The 24,840-nt window shown below is 42.6% G+C and overlaps 1 long non-coding RNA gene across 1 annotated transcript in view; it reads right to left on the reverse strand.

Annotated features, from left to right (window-relative positions):
• The window catches only part of LOC124622371, a 59,326-nt gene extending 34,798 nt beyond the window's left edge, over positions 1 to 24,528 (reverse strand). The window contains exon 1 of the long non-coding RNA XR_006980626.1: positions 24,295 to 24,528. This is a non-coding gene — a long non-coding RNA (uncharacterized LOC124622371). The remainder of the gene's footprint in view (positions 1 to 24,294) is intronic.
• Positions 24,529 to 24,840: the final 312 nt, after the last annotated feature.

Here is a 24,840-nt window from a genome sequence, read left to right on the forward strand (position 1 = left end):
TGTTTTGCGACCAAAAATCTGTCAAAGAGGGTTTGACATGCATGCAGCTGATGTCTTCATTTGTTTGCTAATGCCCTGTTATGAGCCCACCAGATTTAGATTTGTTTCCCAAACTGAAGGAATAAATCTGTGGTAAACATGACCCACCTATCCCAGAGTGCATCTCTTTTAAAACCAGCCATTTCAGATCACCACGCAGTACAGCTTAAATTGGAGCTCCATGAGGCCCCCACTGTCACCACAAAGCAACAGTTTGTAACTAAAAGAATAATGTATAATGACAACATAAACTGCATGCTAGCACATATAAAATGGTTTGAAAATAATAGATTCTCATATGATAGCTTTGCTGCTGACTTCTATTACTGCTTTGATACCACATGCCCAGTTGTAATCACAAAAATGAAACAAACAAAAAATATAAACAAAAATATCTGGGTAAATAGTAATGTCACTGAAGCTAGGGAAAAATAAAAACTACTCCATAGTGCAATGCTGAATAATAGAGAGATTCCTGAACTAAAGGAAGCCTTCAAAATATATCAAGCACACTATAAGGACTTACACAGACCAGGAGCAACTATGTTGCAAATAAGCTTCAAAACTCACACAACGTAACTACTGGCATCTGGGCAGTCATAAACAGTTTTAGAACCTGCAATGACAAATCCTGTATGGACTTTACTATTAACCACAATGGCATGCTCATAAAAGACCAACTGGAAATTGTAAATATTTTAATGAATATTTTTCTTCCATAGGGGAAGCCATAAATGACAAACATAAAAACATGCACTACAGTTTTAAAGGTAATACATGTGATCATAGTGTTTATCTAGCCCCCAAAAACTGTGCAGAAATAATGAACATCATTAGCTCTCAAAAACCCTCTAATTCAGCTGGGCATGATGTCCGAAATATTAATATTTTAAAAGCCTGTAGCCAAAATGTTTCTGTACCTCTGTCTGTAGCAGTCAACGATATAATTAAATCAGGCACCTTTCCAGACAGACTAAAAATAGCACAGGTAACACCCATTTTTTAAAAAAGGTGACAACAACAAAATAGAAAACTACAGACCAGTCTCAATCCTTCCTGTCTTTTCCAAAATAGTTGAGAAAGTTATATACAACAGGATTATAAACTTTCTTAACAAACACAAGCTGATGTTTGAAAATCAAAATGGATTCCTAAAAGGTAAATCAACTAGCACTGCAGCTGCTCATCTAATTGAAGAAGTGTTAGGGGGTATCGAAAGCAAGGAACATGTGGCAGGTGTATATCTAGATCTGGAAAAAACCTTTGATTGTGTGAATGTTGACATCCTATTAGATACGGTATGGAACATGGGCATTAGAGGCCTGCTTATGACCTAATAAAGTGTTATATGAGCAATAGAAAACAGTTTGTTCTGCTTAAAACAAAAAGTGGTGTCTACAAATCAGAGATCACTTGCATAAAATATGGCGTGCTCCAGGGCTCGGTGTTGGACCCCCTTCTGTTCTTAATCTATGTAAATGATATTAAATACTGTACTATAAATTCCAAAATTGTTCTGTATGCCAATGACATGTCCACTGTGTGTAAAAAGGAATCATGTAATGAACTAGAGGCTGAGTGTAATAATGTGACCAAAAACAATTGTTCAGTTTTTTAATGAAAGCCACTTAAATGTAAGCACCAGTAAAACATGTTTGATGGAGTTTAACAAAAGTAGTTTGAATAACGAAATTAAATTATACATTGGCAACAAATTGGTAAAGAAAGAGTCTAGTGTAAAATTCCTTGGCGTAACAATCCAGAGCAACCAGAAATGTGACACACATATTGACTCCCTAGCAACTAAGTTGTCAAAAAATATATTTGCAATCAGTACTATTAGCAAGTTCTGTAAAGACACTGTAGTCCTGCAAACTGCATACTATGCTCTTTTCTCCTCTCATTTGAACTACAGTATTGAAATTTGGGGGGCAACAACCAAAGCTAATCTAGATAAGTTATTCATTCTTCAAACAAGGGGTGCGAGAATAATCTGTGGAGCAAAATACAGGAAATCTTGTCGCAATTTGTTTCCAAAAACAGGGGTGTTAACTGTTATAAACACATACATTCTAAAAGCCACATTGCTTGTGAAAAGACTGCATCCAAACACTTATTCAGATTTCCACCAGTACAATATCAGAAATAAAGAAAGATTTTACATTGGCAGCCACAGAACAGCACTTTACAAAAAGGGGCCTCAGTACACAGGTATAAAATTAGCTAATGCACTGCCTAGTGCAGTCATGGCTCTTCCTACAATTAAACTGAAACATCAGCTTAAGAAATTTTTAGTAAAACACCCTTTCTACACATTATAAGAGTACCATACTTATATGAAGAACAACAAATTATTTGTGAAATTATGTGAATAGAAATCAGTAAACATCTTATTGTAATTTTGTTGTAAATTAATGACATATTCAGAAGAATGTGTCTTGTGTATTGTACAAATAACTTTAATCATTACTGTTTCTTTGTACATGTGCAGTGCACCATTCGATGTTGAATATATTATTATTATTATTTATTATTATTATTATTATTATTAATCAGATAGCTCAACAATGAAGGTCCCCTATCTGGAATACAGAAGCTGCCAAAATGCTGGGAATCTGTCATAAGCAAGAATGGACATTATGTTAAAGGCCTGTAAAGGTATTTTATAAAATGAAATTATTTTCTTCAGTTCTATCTTACAGTGTGCAGAACTTTTAAAATGACCCTCATATTTAAGCTAGACATAATGTCATCATGACTGGCAATGGTGTCATTTGCCCTCATTATCCAGATGTGTCAGCAGACTTGTCCCTGTCATGGTATCTCAATTACCATCTGTTCCCCTTGCCTTCACACTTTCTGTCACGGCTAGGATGCCATGGAGTGGCTAAACTCAGAGGTTATATTTATGGCTCCTTAGTGCAAGGCTCACAGAATGACACATTAAGTGCCATCACTCTGCACCATTTGTGTTTCTCGATTACAGCTCGGCTTGATTTGGCAGCTCATTAAGAGTGACACCTCGTCTTCTGCAACACAGCACGTTTTGTGTGTGACAGATACCAGCTGTGACACAAGCTATGAGGCAGATCTGATTCTCTACCATCTGCTCCAAGTAATTACTTCAAAAATTTATATACACACATGGGAAATGAACCTGCTATGCAACAGTCTTTTGAAGAAAAGAGAAGTGACAGTATCAGTATGAAGAGCTGAAGTGGCAAGCCAGTACTTTATTTATTTAATCGTATGGCTAGGGCCTCCGGCAGGCAGATCGTTCACCGGGTGCTGGTCTTTCAATTGGACACCACTTCGGCGACCTGCAGTCGATGAGGATGAAAGGATGATGATGAGGACAGCACAACACCCAGTCCCTGGGAGGAGAAAATTCCCCAACCCAGCCGGGAATCAAACCTGGACCCAGAGGATTGACAATCTGTCACACTGACCATTCAGCTACTGGGGGCAAGCCAGTATTAAACACAGAAGAGAAGGCTAAAGGCTGGAAGCAACATATAGAGGGTCCAGCTGAGTGGAATAAACTTAGAAAAATATAAAATGAGACGAGGAAGTACGTGACGATGAGATGAGAGGTACGATACTGTGGGAAGAGTCTGACAGAGCACTGAAAGACTTAAGCTGAAACAAGGCCCCAAGAGTGGACAACATTCCCTTGGAATTATTAAGAATCTTAGGAGAACCAACAGCGACAAAATTTTCCGTGTGATGTGCAAGATAAATGAAACATGCAAAATACATTCAGATTGCTGGAGAAATGTAATAATTATGGCACCAAAGAAGGCAAGTGCAGACAAGAGTGAATACTGCTGAACCATCAGTTACAGCCAGGGTTGCAAAATACTGACATAAATAATTTACAGACAAATGGAAAAAACTGAAAGAAGCTAACTTTGCAAAAGATCAGTTTGGTTTCCAGAGAAATGTAGGAAAATGCAAGGCAATATTGATCTGACTTATCCTAGAAGATAGGCTGGAGAAAGAAAAACCTACATTTACAGCATTTGCAGATTTAGAGAAAGCTATTGAGAATGTGGACTGGACCACACTCTCAAAAATTTTGAATGTAGTAGGGGCAAAATAAAGGGACCAAACAGTTATTTGCAATTTTTACAAGAACCACACTGTAGTTATAAGAGGAAAAGGACATGAAGGGAAATCATAGTTGAGAAGGGAGTGAGCCAGCATATCCAATGTTAATCAATTTGTATGTTGAGCAAGAAACCAAAGAGAAATTTGGGAAGGGAATTAAAGTTTAGGGACAAATAAAAACTATGCAGTTTGCTCAAGATATTGTACTTCTGTTGGAGAAGGCTAAGGATATGGGAGAGAGATGGAACTGCATGGATAGTGCCTTAAAAGGAGATTATAAAAAAAACACCAAATAAAGTAAAACAGGGTTAATCAAATGAAGTCAAATTAAATAAAGCAGTGTTGAGGTTAATTTGATTGCTAATCCAGTGTGCTAACTACTGCCACATCATTAAACATGCTACTGTAGAAGAATGCTGAATATAACATGGGTGCCGGCCGGAGCGGCCATGCGCTTCTAGGAGCTGCAGTCTGAAACTGAGCGACCTCTACGGTCGCAGGTTCGAATCCTGCCTCGGGCATGGATGCGTGTGATGTCCTTAGGTTAGTTAGATTTAACTAGTTCTAAGTTCTAGGTGACTAATGACCTCAGAAGTTAAGTCACATAGTGCTCAGAGCCATTTGAACCATTTATAACATGGGTAGATAGAATAGCGAATGAGGAGTTACTGAATAGCCTTGGAGGAAAAAGCAATTAATGGCACAACCAGAGTAAGAGAAGGAATCAGTTGATGGGCCACGTACCAAGGCACCAAATAATTATCAGTACACTAATGATAAAAAGTTGTTGTTGTTGTTGTGGTCTTCAGTCCTGAGACTGGTTTGATGCAGCTCTCCATGCTAATCTATCCTGTGCAAGCTCCATCTCCCAGTACCTACTGTCACCTACATCCTTCTGAATCTGCTTAGTGTATTTATCTCTTGGTCTCCCTCCACGATTTTTACCCTCCACACTGCCCTCCAATGCTAAATTTGTGATCCCTTGATGCCTCAGGACATGTACTACCAACCGATCCCTTCTTCTAGTCAAGTTGTGCCACAAACGTCTCTTCTTCCCAATCCTATTCAATACCTCCTCATTCGTTACGTGATTTACCCATCTAATTTTCAGCATTCTTCTGTAGCACCACATTTCGAAATCTTCTATTCTCTTCTTGTCTAAACTATTTATCGTCCATGTTTCACTTCCACACATGGCTACACTCCATACAAATACTTTCAGAAACGACTTCCTGACACTTAAATCTATTCTCGATGTTAACAAATTTCTCTTCTTCAGAAACGCTTTCCTTGCCATTGCCAGTCTACATTTTATATCCTCTCTACTTCGACCATTATCAGTTATTTTTCTCCCCAAATATCAAAACTCCTTTACTACTTTAAGTGTCTCATTTCCTAATCTAATTCCCTCAGCGTCACCTGACTTAATTCGACTACATTCCATTATCCTCATTTTGCTTTTGTTGATGTTCATCTTAAATCCTCCTTTCAAGACACTGTCCATTCCGTTCAACTGCTCTTCCAAGTCCTTTGCTGTCTCTGACAGAATTACAATGTCATTGGTGAACCTCAAAGTTTTTACTTCTTCTCCATGGACTTTAATACCTACTCCGAATTTTTCTTTTGTTTCCTTTACTGCTTGCACAATATACAGATTGAATAGCATCGGGGATAGGCTACAACCCTGTCTCACTCCCTTCCCAACCACTGCTTCCCTTTCATGCCCCTCTGCCCCTCGACTCTTATAACTGCCATCTGGTTTCTGTACAAATTGTAAATAGCCTTTTGCTCCCTGTATTTTATCCCTGCCACCTTTATAATTTGAAAGAGAGTATTCCAGTTAACATTGTCAAAAGCTTTCTCTAAGTGTACAAATGCTAGAAATGTAGGTTTGCCTTTCCTTAATCTATTTTCTAAGATAAGTCGTAGGGTCAGTATTGCCTCACATGTTCCAATATTTCTACGGAATCCAAACTGATCTTCGCCGAGGTCGGCTTCTACCAGTTTTTCCATTCGTCTGTAAAGAATTCGTATTAGTATTTTGCAGCTGTGACTTATTAAACTGATAGTTCAGTAATTTTCACATCTGTCAACACCTGTTCACATCTGTTTCGACTCAGGTCTTTCAGTGCTCTGTCAAACTCTTCACGCAGTATCTTATCTCCCATTTCACGTTCATCTACATCCTCTTCCATTTCCATAATATTGTTGTCAAGTACATCGCCCTTGTATAGACCCTCTATATACTCCTTCCACCTTTCTGCTTTCCCATCTTTGCTTAGAACTGGGTTTCCATCTGAGCTCTTGATATTCATACAAGTCGCTCTCTTTTCTCCAAAGGTCTCTTTAATTTTCCTGTAGGCTGTATCTATCTTACCCCTAGTGAGATAAGCCTCTACATCCTTACATTTGTCCTCTAGCCATGCCTGCTTAGCCATTTTGCACTTCCTGTCGATCTCATTTTTGAGACATTTGTATTCCTTTTTGCCTGCTTCACTTACTGCATTTTTATATTTTCTCCTTTCATCAATTAAATTCAATATTTCTTCTGTTACCCAAGGATTTCGACCAGCCCTCGTCTTTTTACCTACTTGATCCTCTGCTGCCTTCACTACTTCATCCCTCAGAGCTACCCATTCGTCTTCTACTGTATTTCTTTCACCCATTCCTGTCAATTGTTCCCTTATGCTCTCCCTGAAACTCTGTACAACCTCTGGTTCTTTCAGTTTATCCAGGTCCCATCTCCTTAAATTCCCACCTTTTTGCAATTTCTTCAGTTTTAATCTACAGTTCATAACCAATATGTGGTGTCACCGCCATACACCACACTTGCTAGGTGGTAGCTTAAATCGGCCGCGGTCCACTTAGTACATGTTGAACCCGCGTGTCGCCACTGTGTGATCGCAGACCGAGCGCCACCACAAGGCAGGTCTCGAGATACGATATAGCACTCGCCCCAGTTGTACGACGACTTTGCTAGCGACTACACTGAAGCCTTTCTCTCATTTGCCGAGAGACAGTTAGAATAGCCTTCAGCTAAGTCCATGGCTACGACCTAGCAAGGCGCCATTAGCCTTATATAGTTTGATAGCTATCGTATGAAATGTCTCATCAAGAAGGCTGTATTCACATCAAAGAATAAAAGATAAGTATTCGAGGAGCTGCATACTTTTCTTATTAGAATTCACTACTTATCCTGTTCCAGATTTCACGCTCGTCTGCGTTAGATTTCGGCCTCCTCTATCTACAAGGTGTTGGCACATTTACCAACACATCATTGGCGACGAGACAACGGAAAGGGTCTTGTTCTTTCTAATTGCTTACATTTACTTGTGTCATGGCTTCACCAGATGTACTGTCCGAATTTTATCGCTTGCAGAATCAGCAGACGCAGGCGTTATTGGATGCCCTTGGACAGCTCGTCCAGGGTCAACGTGCCATTCAAACCGATGCGGCAGCCGCCGCTTCACAGCTACCGCAGCCACAACATGCAGTTGCACCGCCATTCTGTAATTTTCAAGCAGACGTCGAATCCTGGACGGAATGGTCACGCCAGTTTGGATTTCATCTCGCCGCCTACAGAATTCAAGGTAATGAGCGGCAGCCGTTTTTGCTTTCGTGTGTAGGTGTGTCCACCTACCGTGTGATAGTGAAATTGTTTCCCCGACGCGACGTAGCAATTACGTCCTACGAAGAAATTTTGTCGGCATTGGACGCCTATTTCAAAGAAACAGTAAATGTCGTTGCAAAAAGGTATACGTTCTTTCGTACAAAACGTACGGCCGGTCAAACTAATAGGGAGTGGGTTGCAACTTTGCAAGGCCCTACTAGGGATTGTGCGTTTGAATGTGACTGTGGCCATCCTTATTCAGATACTATGGTACGCGATGCAATTGCACAGAACGTTTCTGATGTTCGCATATGGGAACAGATTTTGAAACTAATTAATCCCTCCCTTCAACAAGTGATAGACATATTGGATAGACAAGACACACTAGACTTTGCTCAGGAATCATTTGAAACTTCGCCAGCGGTGTGTAACATTCACCGACCCGCCGGGCGCGCTGCGCGGCCCGGTAAATTGCCCTCGCACACGTCCGTGCAGCTGCCGCCACGCTATAAACCAGGTGTGCCGCGCCAGCACACACATGCAGTGAAATCATGCCCGCGGTGTGCAACTAGACATTCGCGTGAAAATTGCCCGTCACGCCAAGCTATTTGCTTTTTCTGTAATAAGAAAGGACATGTTCAAAGTGTTTGCCAGAAAAAGCTCAGATCAGACACTCTTAATCATTCTAGGCTCTTTGCTTCGCACCGGAATCGAACCAAGGACATGAAGGCTCGTGCACCTTCGCCCATGGACATTCATGTAGTTAATTCCACTTCGTCCAGTGCCACTTTCTCTAACAGTGACTGTGTTCGTCCCACAAAAAGTGTGCGTCGACGTCGCCGGAAATCACGTCAATTAGCAAGTGATTCTGTACCAGTGTCTGTTCAAATTGCACAATACAGTCGCTTTTGTCGTCAGCAGGACAATAAACTTTTTGTAGATTTGGACTTTAATGGCAAGGTCATACCATTCCAGCTCGATACCGGAGCTGCAGTTTCATTGCTCAATCACGACACGTACAAACAACTGGGCAAACCTCCGTTGCGTGCCGCAAATGTTCAGTTAAAAAGTTATTCAGGACAGCAGATCCCTGTGTTAGGACAGTGCAGCCTTCTTGCAACATACAAGGGACAAACAAAACTTGTGTCATTTTACGTTCTTCGTTCTTCTACTGCAGTGAACTTGTTTGGTTTAGATTTATTTCAATTGTTTAACATGTCTATAGTAAATCCGGTCCTATCAGTGAATCAGACTGTGCCTTCAGACAGTGTTTCTCGTTTGTGTGAAGAATTTGCAGACATTTTTGCACCGGGCTTAGGTTGCGCTAAAAACTATGAAGCACATTTGGAACTGACAGTAAACGCGCGACCGAAATTTTTCAGAGCGCGCAATGTTCCCCACGCATTGCGTGATGAGGTCGCAAGAACGTTACACGATTTAGCATCACAAGGTGTGAGTGAATGTGCGCAATGCCTCTTCCATTTCAGCTCCGCTTCATAGCTTACGCCGTAAGGGTGTTCCGTTCGTCTGGACGACGCAATGCGAACGCGCCTTTCGCCAGTTGAAATCGGCGTTTCTTTCAAATACTTGTCTTACGCCATTCGATCCCCAGAAACCCCTTTTGTTGATGGTCGATGCATCGGATTTCGGGATCGGTGCTGTGCTTGCGCACAAAGATGGATCGCATGATCGCCCTATTGCCTTTGCGTCCAAATTGCTCTCATCTGCGCAAAGACATTACTCACAGATAGAGAAAGAAGCTTTGGCTCTCGTCTTTGGTGTTACAAAGTTCCATGATTTCTTGTATGGTCGTCACTTTACCATCATCACAGATCACAAACCTTTGACGTCGCTTTTCCATCCGTACAAGCCTGTACCTCCGTGTACAAAGCAGAAATTCATTCGCTGGTCTATTTTCCTCTCGCAGTACCGCTACGATATCTTGTATCGGTCCACTGCTAAGCACGGCAACGCCGATGCGTTGTCCCGTTTGCCTGTTGCTGAGGATAAAGCATTCGATTCTTCCGAACTTCCTTGCATGTTCATTGATTCGGAAACTGATGAAGTGGTCGAATCGTTTCCGATTGATTTTCGTCGTGTAGCTACAGCCACAGCTGCTGACCCGGTCCTTGCTACCGTTTTGCGTTTTGTTGCTACGCAATGGCCTTTGTCACAGTCTCGGATCGAGGATCCGTTGGTTCGCAGATTTTTTGCTCATAGGGAGAGACTTTTTGTACGACGTGGTGTTTTGTTGTTGCGTTCTGATAATGATCAGTCCAGAGTCGTGGTCCCATGTTCGTTACAGTCCTCTGTCTTACGGCTTCTTCACCAAGGACATTGGGGTATAGTGCGAACGAAACAACTTGCTCGTCAGCACTGTACTTGGTTCGGAATCGATGCTGCGATTACGAATATGTGTTCTTCTTGCATGGCGTGTGCCGAACAACAATCCGCACCGCCGCGAAAAGTCTTTGGATGCCCAAAAGCCACTTCCCCTTGGTAACGCTTGCACATCGATTTTGCTGGTCCATTCTGGAATGCTAGATGGTTGGTTCTGGTAGATGCCTTCAGTAATTTTCCTTTTGTTGTCCGGATGTCTTCCACGACGTCCACTGCCACCATCCAAGCATTGTCTGCTATCTTTTGCATTGAAGGTCTTCCACAGACTATTGTTTCCGACAATGGCCCACAATTCATGTCCGCAGACTTTCCGTCATTCTACCAGGCCAATGGTATTCAACACCTGACATCCACGCCGTTTTCGCCTCAGTCAAACGGTGCCGCTGAACGATTGGTCCGGACTTTCACGTCACAGATGTTAAAGTTGAAAGAGTCGCATTCTCGGGAGGACGCGTTGTTGATCTTTTTGTCTTCGTATCGCTCTCAGCCCCGAGATGGTCGCTCGCCGGCTGAGTTGCTCCACGGTCGTCCTCATCGAACCTTGATGTCTTTGCTGCATCCGCCGCATCAGGTTCCTGTGCAGCGGTAGACTCCTGCTTTTGCTCCAGGCGACGTTGTATTCTATCGCAACTATCGAGGTTCACGGCGTTGGCTCGCAGGGCGCTTTCTTCGCTGCCTCGGCCGCGCGATGTATTTGAATTTGGGGGCCTCTGATGAGGTGCGTCGGCATCTCAATCAGCTGCGCCTCTGTCGTCGCCCGGGTTCTGCCGCTCCCCGTCTGCTTTCAGCGACGGAGCCGTCCGGTCAGCGCCCTGGGGACCCATCTACTGGCTCGCCTCATCCCCAGGTGTTACCGACGATACCTTCCATTTTGCCCCATGGCGGCGCGCCGCCGCAGCAGCCGCCGCCGCCGCCTGTTCTCCCGCCGGCGCCGCCCGCAGTGGACGCTTCGCTGCAGCTGCCAAGCGCCTCCCTGGGTCATGCGCTGCCGATCGCTTCCCGTGACCAGCTGTCCTCCGCCATGGAACTCTTGCCCGCTCCGGACCACAAGACGTCTTCGCGCGTCGAGTACCCCGACGCAATGGAGGTCGACCCTTCGGCCCCTCCTGTCTCTTTATGGGCGCATACACCGCATGTTGACGTGCACCCTGGACTAGGTTTTCAGGGGTTTCCTAGATCCCCTCGGACCGAATGGCCGGGTGCGGGTGGCACAGCCTCGCCTGTTGTTAGGCTCCCCACTTCATCGCATACGTCAACATGGGGTCCTCCCCACGGCGGGCGGAAGCCTTATCGCACGACTGTTCGCCGATTTGCGGGGGAGGAATGTGGTGTCACCGCCAGACACCACACTTGCTAGGTGGTAGCTTAAATCGGCCCCGGTCCATTTAGAACATGTCGGACCCGCGTGTCGCCACTGTGTGATCGCAGACCGAGCGCCACCACAAGGCAGGTCTCGAGATACGATATAGCACTCGCCCCAGTTGTACGACGACTTTGCTAGCGACTACACTGAAGCCTTTCTCTCATTTGCCGAGAGACAGTTAGAATAGCCTTCAGCTAAGTCCATGGCTACGACCTAGCAAGGCGCCATTAGCCTTACATAGTTTGATAGCTATCGTATGAAATGTCTCATCAAGAAGGCTGTATTCACATCAAAGAATAAAAGATAAGTATTCGAAGAGCTGCATACTTTTCTTATTAGAATTCACTACTTATCCTGTTCCAGATTTCACGCCCATCTGCGTTAGATTTCGGCCTCCTCTATCTACAAGGTGTTGGCACATTTACCAACACATCACAATAGATTGTGGTCAGAAATGTCCTACAATTTAAAGCCTGGTTCCTAAATCTCTGTCTAACCATTATATAATCTATCTGATACCTTTTATTATCTCCAGGATTCTTCCATGTATACAACCTTCTTTTATGATTCTTGAACCAAGTGTTAGCTATGATTATGCTCTGTGCAAAATTCTAACAGACGGCTTCCTCTTTCATTTTTTAGCCCCAATCCATATTCACCTACTACGTTTCCTTCTCTCCCTTTTCCTACTGTCGAATTCCAGTCACCCATGATTATTAAATTTTCGTCTCCCTTCACTACATGAATAATTTCTTTTATGTCATCATACATTTCTTCAATTTCTTCGCCATCTGCAGAGCTAGCTGGCATATAAACTTGTACTACTGTAGTAGGCATGGCCTTCGTGTCTATCTTGGCCACTATAATACGTTCACTATGCTGTTTGTAGTAGCTTACCTCCACTCCTATTTTCCTATTAATTATTAAACCTACTCCCGCATTACCCCTACTTGATTTTGTATTTATAACCCTGTATTCACTTGACTAGAAGTCTTGTTCCTCCTGCCACCGAACTTCACTAATTCCGTTATATCTAACTTTAACCTATCCATTTACCTTTTTAAATTTTCTAACCTACCTGCCCGATTAAGGGATCTGACATTCCACGCTCCGATCCGTAGAATGCCAGTTTTCTTTCTCCTGATAACGACGCCCTCTTGAGTAGTCCCCGCCCGGAGATCCGAATGGGGGACTCTTTTACCTCCGAAATATTTTACCCAAGAGGACGCCATCATCATTTAACCATACAGTAAAGCTGCATGCCCTCGGGAAAAATTGCAGCTGTAGTTTCCCCTTGCTTTCAGCCGTTCGCAGTACCACAACAGCAAGGCCATTTTGGTTAATGTTACAAGGCCAGATCAGTCAATCATCCAGACTGTTGCCCCTGCAACTACTGAAAAGGCTGCTGCCCCTCTTCAGGAACCAAACGTTTGTCTGGCCTCTCAACAGATACCCCTCCGTTGTGGTTGCGCCTACGGTACGGCTATCTGTATCGTTGAGGCACGCAAGCCTCCCCACCAACGGCAAGGTCCATGGTTCATGGGGGGGGAGGTAGGGGTAAAAATTGTAGGGGGAGACAAAGGCCTGAATACAGCAAGCAGGTTCAAATGGATGTACAGTGTGACTGTTATGCAGAGATGAAGAGACTTGATGGGATAGAAGAGCATGAACAGCTGCATCAAACTAGTCTTTTGACTGAACATCACAACAATATGAAACTTACTGGCAGATTAAAACTGTGTGCCGGACCGAGACTCAAACTCAGGACCTTTGCCTGGCAAAGGAAGTTTCATATCAGTGCAAAGGAAGTTTCGTATCAGTGCAAAGGAAGTTTCGTATCAGTGCACACTCTGCTGCAGAGTGAAAATCTCATTCTGATCACAACAATGTGTTTGATTAAAATTTGGTGGCGATACTGCTGACAGTTTTAACACAACACATATTTAAGGATGTCGAATAAGTAAATATGGTCAGACTGATAACTGTGTTTAATGTATTCTAAATAAAGTGACAGCATGAAATAAACTCACATTTTTCCTTAGCCCATATGTATAGATTAGTTAGTGTTAATATATGTTTAATTAAGAAAGACATGTTGATAAACAGATAACATTAAAAATTAAGCATAATTCCAAATGGGTGTGCCTGACGTAAATACTGAAGACAACATTATGAACAGCAACTAGTTATGTATGCTATTTATATTGATATGCATATTTTTGCAAACGTTTTCTTTGTGTAAAATATCTCATCTGTGATGGCAAATTGCAAGTTTTCTTTCTTTTTTGTTGTTGTTGTTAATAAGTGCTACAAGAGGAGCATATGCGTAATTGAGGTTTTGGATTGAAGGTATTTGAATTTGCATCTTTTTGCATGTATAATTTGTATCAATTACATCCTAAGTTCAAAAGATGCAACCTTTTTATAATGTTACTAAGGTGACTGGATTAGATCAGAATTGGGGGAACTATTCAGTTACTTAGGGAATCACTAAAAAGCATTCGTTGTCTTACTGATCTGACAGTCTTACTTTTTGTTCATCACAGTGCATGGACATATGTATGTGTAACAGTAGTAGAAGCAATAGTAGTAGGGGTAGCAGCTTATTTGTTGAACAAAAATATGTCACATGAACTTCACCAGTAAATACATACCTGATGTGTACTACTCTACACAATATAACATTCAAAACTGCATAAACAAAACATATGAATTGCAGAAAAATTATAAGAAAGATATTTTATATAGAATATATATAGTTAACAGTGTATGAAAAGATAGATTGCTACTTAACATAAAGAAGACATGTTAAGTTGCAGACAGGCACAATTAAAAGACACTTATATAAAGCTTTCAGTCACAGCCTTTATCAGTAAAAGAGAGACACACATCATTCATACACTACACACAAGCTAGCACACTTCACACACACATGACCGCCAACTCCAGCATCTTGGGCCGGAATACAACTATCATGTGGAATTTAGGCAGCAATCGAAGGGGGAGGGGGGGGGGGAGAAGGGATAGTAGTGTGCAGGTGGGGAGAGAGACAAAATATGTCTGGTGGAGTGTGCAGGGATTAGAATATCAACAGGCGCTGTGTCAGGAGGTTGTGGGGCAGGGAGGTGGGGAAAAAAGAAGCGAAAAAGAAGAGTGGTGAAAGATGGGAGGATGCATTGACAGAGGGCAGCAAATAAACAGTGTGGGAGATGAGAATGGAGAGGAATGATAGGACAGAGGGGGTGGAAACTGTTGGATGGAGGGAATGGGGACAGTATGTTAGTGTGGCGTCGATAGTTCGTATCGACCATGAAACTTAATATCTGAGAACTCTATAAGTGCTCTGTCAAGCCTCCACCTTAACTTTACTTTAGTCTGTTCTCTGTTACACTTCATTCTGTATGGACACAGTGTCAAGTGTAAATATATATGAGCTACAACATATATGGGAATTAAGTTTTCTATGTCCTGATTATCGATCCTGTTCCCATAGTGGCGACCCCGCAGTTCGTTCGTGTTTCGCGTCTTCCACGCCGGATGCATCAGGTTATATGCACTACCCAATGACCACGCCAAACAATGCCTTGTTTGAAGATGTGGAAGCATAACTCTGCTCACCGAGTTTCATCATTTCTTGGCCAACGGCGTATTCATCATTTACGCACAGTGATTCGTGTTCTCAACCATCGCCGTGTGCTAACCTCACTAGTTTTCAACGGTCGATGACTACGCTGTTCAAGCAAACAACAGACTCAGGCTTCGCGTCACCGGATTATGCCCATCCGACAGTGAAATGTGAACTGAAAAATATTTCAAATTGTGTCTCTTCAAATCGAGTGTTTCAAGAACAAAGTGATCTCCATTCGAACACTTGTTTAGCCACCCACCGGCATGCTACATCAGTTACTGTTGAGCCGTGTGCAATGCTGCCATTACTACAAACCGCGCCAGATCCATTCTGCACATGTGGTGTTCCAGTTGTGTCCAATTTACATACACAATTCAGTGTTTCGCATAACATGGACCCCTTACCTCACTTCAGTGGCCCACCACATGCACTACAGGCATGTTATGCATCAGATAGTTTCCACGTGGGTGGCGTTCTCAACCCCCTGCCACCCCCCACCCCTGCCCTGCCCCCCCCCCCCACTTGCGGGGGTCCCTGTTTCCGGTTGCTGAACTGCCTGCCGCTCCCACAGCACTGCCTGCGTCTGCCGCACCAGTCTCTCAGCCTGTTCCAGAAGCAAGTCGTTTCCATCCAGCACTCGTCACTCACGGTCCAGTTTCTAGGCCCTCCTCGTGTCCTGTCTATCCGCCCGTTTCCACAGTACCGTCCATGCCTGTTGCGCCATATTTTCGTCACACACAGTGAACTATGCCAGGTGCCACTACTACGGTTTCGATCGCCTGGTTTAAATCCGGGCCTACCGTACCGGCCTCTGACTTAACCTCAGTTCAGCCGTTACCCCAGGAGACACCGAACCCACCATCATTATCTCCTCCTGGCTGCCTGCCGAAGCTACCGCTCTTATACGAAGACAACCCAGCATCTTGGTTCGTGCTCGTTGAGCATCTGCTCGAGTTACATCATGTGTCTGATGATAACTTGAAATTTCTCTGTCTCGTCACATACCTCCACGACCACTGGGATTTCATTTGTGACCTGCTCCTTTCGCCACCACCTGTACTAAAATATGAGTTTGCAAAGAAGACTATTATGGAATGACTTGCCTGCTAGCCACAGGAGTTAATAATCAAGATTCTCCATGAAGAGCACCTGGAGGACTCAACCCCACACAACTCTGGTGCCGCCTTTGATTGCTCGTGAACGAGCACACCATGCCTGACGCCACACTATGGGCTGTGTGGTCTTTTAAACTACCTACCGATCTACAGACCCATCTGTTACCACACTCGTTTGAGTCCATCGGCTCCTGCCAATGCATCGCTGACTAGTTGTATTCGCTGCTGTGGCAACATCAGCCAGTTCATTCCACACCGTTCGTCGGCACAGCCGACCCCGCATACCGACCTTCGGCCGGCAGAAGCAGGGCTCACTCTGCCGTCACCTCGTCTACTTCTCCTGGCAGCATCTGCTCACTCTCTCCACTGTCCGAGCACTCCAGGATTGTCCACGCACCTTACGTACCAGTCTATTTACCGGAACAAATCAATGAGGACAAGCCGCCCCCGCTGTTGCAGTTTCCACCTCCTCCTCACCCTGCTCACCCTTTCCGCTGGTACCACAAAGTGTTTGACGATGACACCAAGAAGTGCAGGTTGCCATGCCAACACCGAAAAGCCGACTGCAGGAACTAAGAGACGCCGAGTCCTGCGGGGAACCTAACAGGCATCCTCTTACGTTCAACTCCGTTCACTCATCCACCCGGCCGAATCTCTATGTGACTGACACTGCGTCAGGTCTAGCTTTTCTGGTTGACACTGGTGCTGACATGTTGTTCATACCTACTTCGATGGCTCCACTCGCTTCTTCACAGATGAAGTCACTTCTACGAGCTGTCAACGTGGCAGCGTTACCAGCCTCAGGCTCAGTAAGGGTTACTGTGACCCCATCTCCTTCTCTACGTTTTCCGTGGACATTCACATTGTCGACATTGATGAACTGATCCTCAGTATGAATTTTTGTCTCATTATGAGCCATCTCCGAATGTAATGCAGGGTTCAGTGCTCCACCATCCTACGAACACACACATACCGTGCACCCGCACCTATGTCCAATGCTCTGTTTCCACCGCAACATACGATATCATATGCGAGTGCTCTGCCCTTGCGGGTAACATTGTGACCTGCATTACCAACCTACTGTCAGAATACAACTCGGCGATACAACACCGCCAGGACAACGAGAAGCTGAAAGAACACATCGCATCCACTTACAGTGAGCTCATTGTGGCTTGTACCTCGCTTCTCCAACTGCAGTCCACAGCGCCGCCACCTACACAACACAAGATTGCTTGGCCGAGCCCAGCTTGAACTCTCACGAGGTTGGTCCACAGACTTGCATGTGATATGCCAACCCCAAACCCCCCCTCATCCCCCCCCCCCTTGTCGCGCTCGCATCATCCAGTGCCATGTGTTTCAAACAGTGCTGCTAATGACAGTTGTGCATGCACTGTGACCACGCCCATCTCTCGGACAGTCGGACAGCTACCGCGTGTGTTGATAAACATTCCTCCTCACTCATATACTGGCCACATGACCCAGCAGCTATCGTGGCCCCACGTGCGACCCCAACGCTGCTCTCGCCCGCACCGGTTGTCCAGTGCAATGTTAACAGCAGACAGTCGCCGTCCGTTCCCCTTCACTCGGCACTGCGTGCGCACCCACCCCATCCATACAAGCACACGCCGCACTCCCGTAAGAGACATGTGACTTGTGCTACCTTTCCCAACTCAAGCTAACAGGTTACGCCTCACTGCGCCTTACTCGTCCAAAGACTCGGTGCCAGGACGTTAACCAATCTCGTGTGCAGTTCTCAGTTTCTTCTGTCACTGATGGAATGACACACAAGATAGTTACCACTGCCAGCCCTCCTATTAGGCATAAGGTCTAACACCTCAACCCTATCAAGTTGCGCGTGGCCCAGCAGGTGTTCTGCAACATTCAGACAGCAACTGGTCTTCACCAATCCACCTCGTCCCCAAACACAACAGATCTTTCCGAATGTGCGGTGATTACAGATGCTTAAACGCTCGTACCGTCATGGACAATTACCTGGTGCCGAACAGCAATGACTTCACTCACATGTTATCGGGCGCCACAATTTTCAGTGTTACTGACTGTAAACGGGCCTACCATCAGAATTCCATGGCACCGGAAGACATTCCGAAGATGGCTATTATCACGCCGCTCGGTTTATTCCAATGCCACTTGATGCCATCCGGCCTACAGGACACTGCTTTTATTTATTGTTCTTCTGGTTTCCTGCTTAGTTTAGTTGAGATCTGCTCCCTCTTCCATTCATCACCTTGGGAAACAAAATCGACGTACCTTAATGTTTTCAGCCCAGAATTCTGGTTCTTGTGTGATTTGTAGATCTTCAAACGGAGTGCGGCACTAAGCCCAACACTCTTCAGAAATCAAGAAGTCTTGTGGAATACAGAGGGAATAAAAAGTGCTCTTAACCTAACCACAACAGACATTCTGCAAAACTCGGATCTTGCAATTCTAACAGATAGACAACTGGCAACATAAATATTTCTACAATTTTCACCTAATGGCAAAGAAGGGAGAAAGAGGACGACCCATGGGAGGACTATCTATCCTATTGAAACCCTGGATGACCCCCACCAAAAAATCACAAAACAAGATAATAGTATGCTACTATAAGCATCGAACATAAATATAAATGCAGCCATTCCCAACCGCACACAAATGCTGTAGAAATAATTGACGAAATAGTCACACTCATCAAACAATGCGACAGCAAACCCACTATTATTGCAGGTGATCTCAACTGCAGAATAGACATGGAGAACTATAAAACAAGACTGGGCATTGAAACCCTACAAGAAGATGGTTTCACCCAACTGAACAATAGACAGATAGGCCTACCTACATATATATGCCACAATGAGAAAAGCACTATTGATATCACATTAACAAGAGGAGAAATAAAAGGACATATATGGCACAACTCCATCACTCCTATACGAAAGCACATTCCAATGAAGATAAAAATAAATAACGTCACGTCACCAACAGCAAAAAAAAACCCCAAATCACACAAAGAAAAACAGATAAAGAAATATTAACAAACCAGCAAGAACAAATAACACAAATAGAAACTTTAATAGAGGAAGGAGACAATGAAAAAGCGACAGACAAAATAAAAGACCTCCTAAAAGATACAGTGATACAAACAAACCCAAAAACAAGGACAGCAAAAAGATGGTTCGATGCTGAATGCTACAGTAAAACAAACACTGTTCTAAGAACGCTCCACAGATTAAAAAACCAGCATGATGAGAAAACATGCAAATTATATGCAGAAGAGAGGAAAATCTACAAAAAACTAATAGAAGAGAAGAAAAACGAATACATAGAAGGAGAGGCAAGAAAAGAAGCAGATGAAGCAGAGAAAGACCCATACATAGCAGCAAGACCAAGAAGACTGGCTCATACACAGACATGAAGTATAGACAGGAAGGAATGGGAAGGCCACTTCAGTAGTATACTGAACAAATGAGGAATCAAAACACCCCCAAAGAAAGAGAAACAACATCAAACAAAGGAAAAAGACAATGTGTGGGAACCTCTAAATGAAGAAGACGTAAAAGAAGTAATAAAAACACTGAAGAACAAGAAAGCAGCAGGACCCGATAATATACATAATGAACATATAAAAGATGTGAAAGAGGCTCTCCAACATGTATGGATCAAACTATTCAACAAACGTCTGGAACTTGGAAGAATTCTGACCCAATGGAGGCGCTCAATAATAAAAGTTCTCTACAAAGGTAGAGGAGACCCAATGACTCAAACATGTACAGAGGCATAGCCCTGGAAAATACTCAGTTCAAGATGTTTATAAAGATAATTACACAAAAAATCGAAGCCTGTGTGGACAGTCATCTCCAAGAATGACAAATGGGCTTCAGATCTGGAAGATCAACACTTACAGGAGTCAGGCTTCTTCTAAACAACATCGACGAAATGCTACGAAAGAAGCATATGTTCAACACAGTGAACATAAACTTTACCGAAGCCTTCAACCTACTGGAGAGAGATCTCATAGTCCGAAAACTGGAAAACACAATGGGAGAAGATAGCGTATGGGCAAGAATAATCAAGTCAGTCCTTGACTACAACTTAATCACAATATCAGGCAACCTCTCTTTTTCGACCCTCATTCTGCAATCGAACGGAGTCTTACTGGGTGACCCAATGATCCCTTTTCTCCACATTCTTGCCACTGAAGAAGTATTGTGAATTGGAGATAATGAAGAAGATGTACACATATATGCATTTGCTGACAACATAGCTGTAGGATCAACAGTTATACAGAAGCTGCAGAAAATCATTGAGAAAATAGATAAATTGTGCAGTGAACACAAACTACACATTAACACAACAAAGACCGAAATGGTGATTTTCAGAATAGGAGTCAAAACACCCAGAATGCGGAAATCAACATCAGGGGACAAAAAAAATCAAAAAATCTCATCAGACTTTAAATACCTAGGGGTGACATTGCAACCAACAGCCAAATGCTTCACAAAACATAGACAGAACGTGCATCCCAAGCAATAATAGCAATACAGGACATCAAAAACACCCGCCTACTCAGTCTAGAAATGGCCATGAAATTATTCAACCCAAAAATCTTGCCAATCCTGGCCTACGGGATGGAGGCTGTATTGGACCACCTGACAGAAAAAAAAATGTAGAAACACTACAAAAGGTAAAACTGACTTATCTGAAAAGAGCACTAGGTCTCTCAAAGATGACAAGATCTAGACTAGTGTACCTGCTAGTGAGAGACACATTCCTAATTGAAGACATCAAACTTTGGTATATGATGCCACACACCAGGGCTTCCAGAAATCAACTGAAGATCATGGAGTATGGCCACAATTCTATGGCATCGAAGCAATGATGAACCGCTCATGGACAGCACCAAACTATGAACTGCGACATGTCGTAACTTGATTATCTATTCACGGCTTTCATCATCTAATCCGCAAAAACAAAACTTATCACGACCCAATCACAACATGTGTGTGTGAACTGTGTAACGAAGCCTGTGAACTATGTTACATAGTACTGTGCAGTAAAAGAGTGAAATCTATAAATAAATATGCAGAAATGTAAAACGTAAATGTAAAATGTTAAGCAAAGTAACTGTATATGGCTATTTGGCTGCAATTTTATTAAGTAAAAAATAATTTATTTGTGATCTGTGAAAGATGTCTTGACAATATTCTGCTACAGGTAGTCACTGAAGAAATCACGCATTGCTCTCTTTATAGCCAAATGCATTTCATGCAGCGTCTCTCTATCTGTAGCCCTATGCTTTGTTTTACACCTATTATGCAGTAATATCTGTTTCTTTATAAGTTTCTTTCCATTGACTGTATACCTTAGAGCTTCCCTCCCATTAGGAACTGTTCTACTGGATACAGCCAGTGCATAGTCAACTATTCTTTTAAACTCAAGCCAGAGTTCTTCTGCATGCTCCTCACCTGTGCTGAAAGTTTTAAGTTCCTCATTCAGATGTGAATTTATCATGAAATATGATAAGTTTTATGTTCACAATTGGTTCATTATAAATTACATCCCAGATCATCTCCTGTAAATTATTCTTAAAAACGTTTGTTCTAGAGTTAATTATTCTAAATGATTTCCACTGAGGAGTATTCACAGCATAAGGTACTATGTTATTTAGACTAACTAACTGTACACTATGATCAGAGAGAGTATTTGTTACTGGGTACACAGTTATTTTCTTGCTTTGAGCTTTATCAAAGAAAAAATTATCAGTTAAGGGTCCTACTGTCTTTATCCACCCATGTTGTAAAGTTCATTACTGAGATCAAATTGTAGGATCCAAAGAAGGTTTCCAGATCATTTTTTTTATCAGAATCCTTTAGAAAATCTACACCGAAGTCACCACAGACTATTCTTATTGTGATTATTATTATCTGCTTGGTGCTGTCTGACAGATAGCACAGTAAGGAATCCAGATTTCTCAATAATATAGTATATGGCTTGATATGATCTCTTGATCTGTTGTTCTTTTAAAGAACAGATAAAGATATACATATTTATGTTTGAGATGTGAATTACATGTTCATAATTTCAGTTTGGTCCTTTCATCAGTCTGCACCTTATTTTTTTCCCTTATGTCTGAACAGCTGATTTAAACAGAAACAGAATTTGCTGAAAGAAATTGAGGGCAAGAGAAAAAATGATTGTCAAACAGAATTCTGATCACAATTTTGCTTATAAACAATCTAGTCACTTTTCATAACAAAGGTGACAGTTTGTCTGAAGATGGTTTGCAAATCAGGTTTGAATTGGTTGTCTTTATAGTGTGAACAGTTTGTGTGGTAACCGCTCCAGCATGAGTATTATGTGCATTTGTCCATTATAATAACTGATTATGTAAACTGTTTCCTTCTTCAGTGAAACGTGCACCGATATGAAACTTCCTGCCAGTTTAAAACTGTACTGGCAAGTGCTCTACCAACTGAGCTACCCAAGCACAAATCATGACTCATCTTCTCAGATTTACTTCTGCCAGTACGTCATCTACTACCTTCCAAACTTTACAGGGAAAAAAATTCTTTCTGGAAATATCTCCCGGGTTGTGGCTGAGCCATGTCTCCACAGCATCCTTTCTTCCGGGAGTACTAGTCCCACAAGTTTCACATGAGAACTTCTGCGAAGTTTGGATGGCAGGAGAAGAAGTACTGGCGAAAGTGAAGCTGTGGGGATGGGTTGTGTGTTCTGTTTGGGTAGCTTAGTTGGTAGAGCACTTGCCCATGACAGTCCTGTTCCTGCACCCAGTTGTAATCTCTCAAGAAGTTTCATATCAGTGCACACTCCCCTGCATTGCGAAAAATTCATTCTTTAGAACAAACATTAGTGAAGACACTTGGCTAAAATACTTGTTACATTTGACTTTTATTAGCTCTATTCAAATACAGTCTTCATAGGTAAACTCAGCGACTAAGAATAATGAGTCTCACTCCATCACAAAATTAAGATAACAAACCACTATCTACTTAGGTTTGTACACATAATTACTGGGACTAACCAGGATGTTCTTATATTCACTAATTTGGAAGAGTAGGGTGACGACTGTTTCAGGATTATTCCATTGAATTAGCAGGTTTCAAGTGCTGACTTAAATAGACAGCTCATGATAAAAACTAAAAATCCTTTGAATTATGAAGTTTACACCTGCAGATACGATACAGTTTCGTAGTGTACAGTAGGGGACTGACCATAAGACTGTCACACTGTAATACGTTAGGACCTATGGTCTGCAAAGCCTGACAACAGTATATTACGTTGTGCTTAGCAGCAGAAGCTGGAAACCTAATAGTGGGAGAGAATGAACATACTGGCGTATCTGTCTGGGTGACACATTTTTAAGGCATGAGTGGAAACTTAAAACTGGCAAAATAAATAAAACAGGATTGCAAACACAACAAATGATTATAGATTATCACTACTCTTAATTCAAACGAACAGCCTTAAATTGTGCGTGTGCTCCTGGCCTACATCATTTGGTGTTCTCCCTAGACTGCTCATCAAAAATATTCAGTAATAGGGTGCAGTATTTAAGTCTAGTTCGAAATGCTGAACGATCTAGACGTTGCTGTTGTACTAAATGCACTATTATGTTGCATGCAAAAGAGAAAAAGAAGATGGATGGAAAGTTGGGCGTCAACAATGCCTGCATTTTGTTCTAAACGGTACATTTCTTTTTTTTTAAAAAAAAATAAAAATAAAAAAAGGTATTTTCTCCTAGCTGTAGGTTGCCGTTCTCTGTGTTAAGTCAGCAACAGTTCTTAAGAATCATTCTTTATTTTTCGTTCTGATCTTTCTTCTTACTGGTATTTCGGAATCATTTTCGAAGGAAATAGATAAATACAACAGCAAACAAAAAGAAGCCTACTACGAGACGTGGGCGAATTATAACGATTTTGTCAACCATGTCCACAAAAACTTCTCGGCTAGCGCAATATTTTTCAAAAAGATTTTGATCTGTTCGTTCTTATTGCACAGCCTCTCAACTTACCCCTCAGTTTCAGTATAGTGCCAAATCCAGAAACATTGAGTCATGATGCTGAACGCCAAGGGGCCGCTCTATGCAAACAATATGGCAACGTACTAAATCTGGTTTAATGAGACTTATGACGAACTCTTCCTTCGAAGGTTCGAAAAATGCACAATTTTATGTCGATGATCTGTTTTCAAGTACTTTAAAAATACTGCACAATCGTGCACACATAATCTGAAACAATATTAATACCAGTACGCCTACTTTTGATGAAAAACTACCGGTTAATCTTCTCCCTAAATTCTGGGCGGTGCAATACGAGGCCCGTCGATTGGGCATGTTCTGTATCGACAAACCGACTTCGGTATAACTCTCTGAAAGGAGTCACTCAAATGAGGATACACAACTGGCGTTTGACTGAAATCCGTCGATTTAGTTGTGGTGACAAACTGATATGTAGCGTAACCCGAGGACTACATTAGGTTGAAATGTGATACTTTGTTGGGAACTGGCGAAGCCAAAGAATGTGAATGTCAAATAAAGGCTGTGGTAAGAGATTGACCT

This window comes from Schistocerca americana, chromosome 7, assembly GCF_021461395.2.
Source record: "Schistocerca americana isolate TAMUIC-IGC-003095 chromosome 7, iqSchAmer2.1, whole genome shotgun sequence".
NCBI lineage: Eukaryota > Metazoa > Arthropoda > Insecta > Orthoptera > Acrididae > Schistocerca > Schistocerca americana.